Source organism: Hippopotamus amphibius, chromosome 6, assembly GCF_030028045.1.
Source record: "Hippopotamus amphibius kiboko isolate mHipAmp2 chromosome 6, mHipAmp2.hap2, whole genome shotgun sequence".
Taxonomy (NCBI): domain Eukaryota; kingdom Metazoa; phylum Chordata; class Mammalia; order Artiodactyla; family Hippopotamidae; genus Hippopotamus; species Hippopotamus amphibius.
In genome coordinates this window covers 112,953,691-112,962,092 of record NC_080191.1, presented here as the reverse complement: position 1 = coordinate 112,962,092, position 8,402 = coordinate 112,953,691, and the positions used below count along the sequence as shown (strand labels likewise).

Genomic DNA, 8,402 nt, shown 5'->3' with positions numbered 1-8,402 from the left:
AAGGAATGAGCACACTGTGACCTGCTTTGCCTGGCAAAGCAGTAAAGCTCTTTCTACCTCACCGAAAACTCTGTCACTGAGATTTAACCCAGCCCCAGTGTGCAGAGGCTGAATTTCAGCAACAGAGCTGATATTTGAGTTTCAGTTTCTGTAAATGGAGGTGATACCGTCTCACTTGCAGGGCTGCTGTGCTGACTAATTGAGGCAGCTTGGATAAGACTCTCTAGCACGCTGCTTTTCCTTTAGTAAGATTTAACAAATGTTAGCTCATTTCTGTCCCTGCAATGTTGCTGCCTTTGAGAATATAAATTAGGCATTTATGAAGGCCCACCTACTTTCTGCTCAACTTCACTGAAATATAATTGAAGTACAATACACTGCACTCACTTCAAGTGTAAAACTTAAATTTTGACATACATATATGCCTTGAAAACTGCCTGCTTTTACAAGCCACAGTTTTTTCCATCCGCAATTCTTTCTGCAAATTGTGCTTAGTTAAATCTTTCTACTCCGCCTTTGATCCTGTTTACATAATGGCATCCAGTGTATGGAATCAGATCTGAAACTTCGAGCCAGGCCTTTATTTATTCTAGCACGCAACACTTATTTTCCTCTCCAGCTTCATCTCCTTTGGGCTGTTATAGAGAATGGTCTGACTTTCAGCTTTCAGGCATGCCTTGTACCAGGGTTATCTTCTTCTCTCTAGAATGGTACCCTGTCCCATGCCTACCTTATGTATTGAAATCTTACCCTTCCTTTAAAAGTCAGCCAAAAACTGGACTCTATAGGTCCATCCTACTCTGCATTCCACGGAGGCCTTTGTTGTAAGTTCAGTGCAGTTCAATTTCTCTCTTTTACAGATACTGATGCAGAGGGCACCCCTACCCACCCCCCCAACACCCCGCCCCGCAAAGAACTTCCTGTACATAAATCTTCATTTCAGTGTCTGTTTCCCAGGAGGAGAAATCAGCTGAAATCTCACCTCATGTATGAAGGCGTCTGATCAATCTCACCTTAGTTTCCTCTGATTTCCTTGACTACTCTGTAGCATTGCAGTTGTGGGTTTGCTACATGATTAACAGGGTGCATGAAAAGCTCCTAGCTCAGTGCCTGGTACAGAGTAGGGATTTAATCAATGTTACTTTACCATAATTAATAGCTTGACTCCCTGTATGTATTTATTCACTCACTCCATAAAACTTGCTAACATTTTAACTGGTAGATGCTGTGTACATCAGGGTGGGAGGGGTACAGGTGTAAAAGAAACAGTCTTGCCCCACAATCCAGTGGGGAAGGTAGGTGAGCAAAGAGACAATCACAGCTGAGTGATTGTGTGATTAGGATGAGTATGGGGGCCATGAAAGAGGGCTCCTTGGAGTCAGCTCCTCGCCACATGGGGAGGTGTTCCCCATGTTGTCAGATTTTCTGATGGTCGAGCAAAACTAGAAATCCATATTTTAAAATATACTCTCATTTTCCAACATGGGTTCGAGTTTCTTAAACACAATTTTGGCCCAACTAAATGACTTTGAGGGGTTGGCCAAGCCTGCAGGACATCGGTTTATGAACCCTGCTTCATTGTCTCATGCAATGTGATGCCGCCCTTATCTGCGAGGTGGAAGCAGTCTACTGTGCACAAGAAAACACACCGGTGCTGGAAAGGATGTTATTCTTCGTGTGACATGACTTTCCAGTCAACTTGCCCTCTCCCTCCTAGGCTGCCCCATCCTCTGGTGTCATAACATCTCGTCTCAGGGTCCACCATGAGTTTTCCACAGTCCACATCACGCTCAGCATGTGCCCCCAAGTTGTGGCCAATTGTCAGATGCCAATTAACACAGTGTTTGTGATAGGGTCAGAGTAAAGGGACAAAGTAGGTGATTACATAGTTAATTCCACTAGGGGATTGTAAGTAAAGGAAAAAGAATGGGAAACCCTGTGAGTTAATGATCACTCAAGAAAGCAGGTTTGCTTAACTACAAAACCAAGCAGACCTGCTTAGCAACAAAACCATGCAACAGAAGCATGAAACATGCCCCAAACTATAAAATAATGGGGACATGAGACCCACATCCTGCCCAGTGAGCTCAGTAAGTTAATGATTCCTAGGACATGCTCCTCTGCACACACTAAAAACAAAAATATAAGGACAAGGTGACATTGTACTGAGACCTGAGTGATTGACCATATTTTATTATATGTTACTGCCTTTTTGCTCATTTCCATCGTGCCATGACAGTCCAGGCTTGACCACACAGGGACAAGAAAACTCCCCCGCCTGACGTGGAGGAGGAGGTGATGATGGAAGCTTGATGTGTAAGCAAGAATGAAGAAGAAGGTGGTCTTCTCCCCCTCCCCACTTTTCCTTTGATTTTAAAACTGTAGCCCACTAAGTTCTCAGGGTGTAGCGCCCTCTCACCCACCCACTTGTAAACCTCATGAGAGTCCTATTCTAATAAATCACTTCTCATCTATCACTTTGCTTCTCACTGAATTCTTTCTGAACTGAAACATAAAGAACCAGAGCTCCTCGGAGCCCCCCAAAATGCATTTCTGCAGTTTCATTTGCATAGTGTTCTTTATACTCCTAGCACAGAGATAGTTCTATAATGTGTCTATTAAAAAGGACAAACAAAAGATAGACCAAGAACACATTCTATTTCAATAATTCAAAAAGATACATGTACCACAATGTTCATTGCAGCACTATTTACAATAGCTAGGACATAGAAGCAACCTAAATGCCCATCAACAGATGAATGGATAAAGAAGATGTGGCACATATTTACAATGGAATATTACTCAGCCATAAAAAGGATTGAAACTGAGTTTTTTGTAGTGAGGTGGATGGACCTAGAGTCTGTCATACAGAGTGAAGTAAATCAAAAAGAGAAAAACAAATACCATATGCTAATGCATATATATGGAATCTAAAAAAATGGTACTAATGAACTCAGTGGCAGAGGAAGAATGAAGACACAGATGTAGAGAACAGACTTGAGGACATGGGGAGGGGGGAATGAGGAGCTGAGACAAAGTGAAAGAGTAGCATTGACATTTATACACTACCAAATGTAAAATAGATACCTAGTGGGAAGCAACTGCATAGCACAGGGAGATCAACTCTATGATTGGTGATGACCTAGAGGGGTGAGGTAGGGAGGGTGGGAGGGAGGCTCAAGAGGGAGGGGATATGGGGATATATGTATAAATACTGTTGATTTACTTTGTTGTACAGTGGAAGCTGGCACAACAGTGTAAAGCTATTATATGCCAATAAAGATTGAAAGAAAAAAAATTGTAAGGACTGTATTATTCTTTAAAAGTGAAAAGTATTCCTAAATATTTAATAGGCAGCATGAGATCCTAGTCACTTATTTATGGCTCCTTCTCTGGCCCCTTATATGAATCATTGCTTAGTTGAAGATAACAGAAACTATTCCAGAATCTTAAGAAGAGCGACTTAATATAGGGAATTCAGTGTCAACAAAATTATTGTTGATCTGAAAAACCAGGTCTCTAGGATTGACTCCCAGCCAATAGCAAAGAGCTGAGTCCACAGGAGGTACCTTCTGTGCTGGCCTCAGGTATCTCCACTGGGATCCGGAAGTCAGGAAGCATTGCCAGTCTGCTCAGCTCCACACTGCCTTAGCTGAAACCCAGAGGTGAGGCAGCTGCTACCAGTCCAGAGCCAAGCCAGGCCTATTAGATCTGCATCGGCAAAACAGACACTTTGCAAGTCACTATCCCCTCTCGACTTGAGACATTTCTGAATTCAGATCAATGAAATTCATAGGGCATTTAATTGTAACTGAGCAGGACCCTTCCTGGGACAGACCCCTCCTCCATATCCTCTGCTTTAGCTCCTCTCTGAAGTACTTAGATAACAGTATTTGATGTACATTTCCTGACTTGTTTCACAGACGTAAAAAACCCCACCAAATGGAAGATGTTAACTACTTGATGACCCCAGACCTACTGGCGCCTAAGGATTGATAATGTTAACACTGTGACACCACCCTGTGACCTCACCATCAGCCAACCAGAGACTTATGCATGAGCTGATCACATACCATGAGATCCCCTTCCGTCGCCGGGCCTTTAAAAATGCTTTGCTGAAACTCTTTGGGGAGTTTGGGGTTTTGGGGGGCAGACGCAACCCTTCTCCTCGTATGGCCCTGCAATAAACCTGTCTTTGCTCCAAACTACAACTTTCCGTTTGTTTGGCTGGTTTGTTTGGCCTCAATTTTGTGGCAGGCACATGAACGTGCACTGAAGACCTTATTAAAACTGAAATCATAGAAATGTGTTTGGGGCGGGGGCTCCAAGGAGCTCTGGCGCAGAAAGAATTCAGTGAGAGGCAAAGTGATAGATAAGAAGTGATTTATTAGAATGGGACGCTTGTGAGGCTTACAAGTGGGCAGGGAAGAGAGTGCCACCCTGGGAACCTAGTGGGCTACAGTTTTATAATCAAAGGAAAAGTGGGGAGGGGGAGAAGACCACCTTCTTCCTCATTCTTGCTTACACATCAAGCTTCCATCATCACGTCCTCCTCCACGTCAGGCGGGGGAGTTTTCTTGTCCCTGTGTGGTCAAGCCTGGACTGTCATGGCACGATGGAAATGAGCAAAAAGGCAGTAACATATAATAAAATATGGTCAATCACTCAGGTCTCAGTACAATGTCACCTTGTCCTTATATTTTTGTTTTTAGTGTGTGCAGAGGAGCATGTCCTAGGAATCATTAACTTACTGAGCTCACTGGGCAGGATGTGGGTCTCATGTCCCCATTATTTTATAGTTTGGGGCATGTTTCATGCTTCTGTTGCATGGTTTTGTTGCTAAGCAGGTCTGCTTGGTTTTGTAGTTAAGCAAACCTGCTTTCTTGAGTGATCATTAACTCACAGGGTTTCCCATTCTTTTTCCTTTACTTACAATCCCCTAGTGAGATTAACTATGTAATCGCCTACTTTGGGAGTCTTCAAGAGCTTTCTGGGACTCAGGGGAACAGTTGTGTATTCTCTGGGTCTTTGCTGAGTGAAATTAGGACTCTTGGGGATTTCAATAATACAAAGTCAAACTTGTAAAAAGGGGTAACAATTACTGTAGCATCTGGGGGAGGTATTTTTACCTAGTTGAAAGTAAAATGGTTAGTCAACTCAGTCTTTGCAGTTTATATTGAGACGTTATAAGCATCTAAGTTCATGAAAACTTGTAGCCTTTGCCTATTTTTACCAGTTGGGAATATGAATCATCATTATCTCACTGAAGTTCCAAATGTTGGCATTTTGTCGACATTATTGTAAATGTGGTTATGGGGTGGGGTGAGGCCTAATTAATCTGAGCTGCTATGAGACTGTTTATTGGCTCAACTCAATTCCCTCTAAAGCCAGTTGTGGGGCAGAAACAATTATTCTTTACTTCTCCAGAGCCACTGTCGTAACTGAGCAGGACCCTAGGAGGCCTTCCCAGAATAGAACCCCACCCATGTCCTCCTCCTCCCTTTTGTCTGTAGAAAAACTTTAGTCAAAGAAGAAATTTAATCAGAGAAGTGAGCAAATGCAGAAAGAAAGGAAAACAATCAAGCAAGGCAAAGTAATAATAATTTAGCCATTAAACAAAGTCAAGGACCTTTAGTTCTTCCTCGAGTGCTATAGATGATATTCTGAGCCATGTTCTTTGAGCTGTTTTGCAGATACTGAAACCCTCACCAGGTGGAAGAAGTTCACTGTAGGCTGCCCACAAGCACGCAGACCCCAGACCGGTTGGAACCAGAAGGTTGATGCTGACTCCTGGTTACCTCACCACCAGCCAATCAGAAGAATGTCCACACATTGACCACGCCCTGTTCCTTGAACACTGTAAGGCTCCTTACTACCCTTTCCAGGAAGGCACACAGTCTTGAGGGCGTTAGTTCCCTGTGTCCCCCTTTGCCTGGCAAAGCAATAAAACGCTTCCTTTCTACTTCACCTTAAACTCTGTCTCCGAGATTTAGTCCAGCACCCGTGTACAGAGGCTGGATTTTGCAACACCAGAACCACATTTCACATCCTTGCCGCCACCGCAGGCCAGTCACATTAGCACCACCTGGGTCCTTCCTGGGCAGGTAGACCTTCACCCCCACCCCAGGCCTACTGAACCCGAATGAGCCTTCAAATAAAACCTTCAGGTGATTCATGTGCACATTAGTGTTTGACAAGCAGTGTTTTAAGGTGCTCAGCAGAAAATCTGCCTGAGTATACTCATTTCTGTGACATATGCTTAGTTACTATGCCCTGTAAGCCTGAGTTTTCTCATCTCTAAAATGATATTAACAGCATTTCTTTATGGATCTCTTCACAGCATTAAAAACATAATATGAGTAAAGTGCTTAGCTTGGAAGATAGTAGTATTATCTTTTGTTACAAATCCAGCACTACAGTGCTCAAAGCTGCCATTGACTGAAGAACTGCTCTGTGTAATATATTGCATTGCATGTAATATATGGCATGGAATACAACACATTCTTATTTTTTTCTACAAAGCAAACATGAAAGAATCCCATTTTACTGATAAGACGAGATTGGAAGGATTCATTGACTTACCTAAAGCTATAAAACTGGTAAATAAGGGAGCTGGGATTCAAACCAAAGTTTATATGGCTCAAATCTCTACCTTTTTCTCTATGTCAGGCTGAAAATTGTTTCCTCTCTTCATTATGGAGAGAGTCTCTTTCATATCCTGTATTTTGTTTTCATCCCAACTGCACAGACCTACACAAAGTAGATCATGGATCCCCCAGTGCTAAGGGGGTGGCTTTGGAGTCCCAGCTCTCTTTCACTGTTACCAATTTGCTTTCATTTAAACCTCATCCCTCTCTCACTCTTTCTGTCTGGCTTTCTGATAAGACCTTGATTCTTCTCTCTGGACCCTGGCTCAAGAAAGGAGGCCACATTTTGTGGTATCTAAATCTTGGATTTCCCTAACTGGCCATTTCTTTAGATTTCTGCACTTTCAGCTACCTCTACTAGGCAACCTCCTAATTCCAACTACTTTCCCATTGTCTTAGAGCTTCTCTTAAAGGTAGCAGCTATGGAAATATGCCTTGAGTATTTGATTCTTATATATCTTGGAAACTGAAGTGATTATAAAAAGAGAGAGGGCGAGACTTCAGAGAGACCCATACTGTTAGAACAAATTCTGCAGCCAGCTCCAGAGAGTAAGGCTGGGTGCACATCAACGGGGACTGATGTCTGCAGCACATACCACAGAGAGCTGCCCCCAGTGGTGATGATTCTTGATCTGTATGTGTGAACCAGACCTGGCCAGTGAGTGGAGGAGGAAGTGAGGGCCAAATAACGTATGCAAATCTCATAGGTTGTCTGTGACAGTCAGGTGGGCTCCACGCTGTCCAAGCATTGATAAGTATTACAGAATGTAAGCTCCAGGAAGTGAGGGGCTTTGTCTTCACACTTGGCTACAACCCCAGTGCTTAGGACTGTGCCTGACACATACTAGGCACTAGACAAATATTTGTTCAATCAATTACTTTCTTAGCATAACAACAGCTGGAGAAGCATAGCAACCTCCCTGAGATGGAAGATGCACTCTCTCAAGTTTGGTTTCATATGTCGAACTCATGACAGAAGTCCTTTGGGAGGATCATAGAAATATCCATTGCTCATACAGGCAAGACAAGGGGCGGGTGGGCAGCTCTCCTGGAAGGGGAGTTCTGGAACAGAGAGAGGAGCAAAGACACAGGTATTTACAAAGGGAAGCCTTTACCAAAAGGAAGCCCCTGCCTCAAGTGAACTTTAAAAGAGGAAGCCAGAGGGCACGTTGCATGTGTACGTGTGGTGGGGGAGGGGAAGGGATGTCTTATTTTCTTGCAGGAGGAAGGATAATTTCTGGATTGGCACCCAGAACTGGCAAATTCTCCCTATTTGTTGATTCTCCAACACTCCCGAGTTAATACTTTTAAACTTCTCCATCCCTTTCTCAGAGCTCATGCGTTATTATTAAACACTTTGGTCCTCAGCCTTTTTCATCCCATGAAAAAAAATAAAATAAAAGGAGCATGCTTTAATATTAGTTAACACCTGTGCTCGCTTCAGCAGCACATATACTAAAATTGGAACGATACAGAGAAGATTAGCATGGCCCCTGTGCAAGGATGACACGCAAATTCGTGAAGCGTTCCATATTTTTGGATATGTGTATAAAAACAGATAATTGAACCTGGTGTACCCCCCCAAAAATAAAAAAAAAATTAGTTAACACTTAAAAGTAAAATAACTAATGACGAAGTAAATCAAAGTAATTTTGGAAAAGAGGCTGACGTTCCTTTTTCCTCCATGTCCCCTTGTGCGTGAAGCCTAGAACATACTCCTGTAGACAAAAGTGACTTTACATGGCAGTAATCCTC

At 43.0% G+C, this 8,402-nt stretch overlaps 1 non-coding gene across 1 annotated transcript; it reads left to right on the top strand.

Annotated features, from left to right (window-relative positions):
• The first annotated feature begins 8,078 nt into the window (after positions 1 to 8,078).
• LOC130856272 (U6 spliceosomal RNA) lies at positions 8,079 to 8,185 on the top strand. Its single transcript, XR_009054550.1, has one exon. It is a non-coding gene; the product is annotated as a U6 spliceosomal RNA (small nuclear RNA).
• The last annotated feature ends 217 nt before the right edge of the window (positions 8,186 to 8,402 follow it).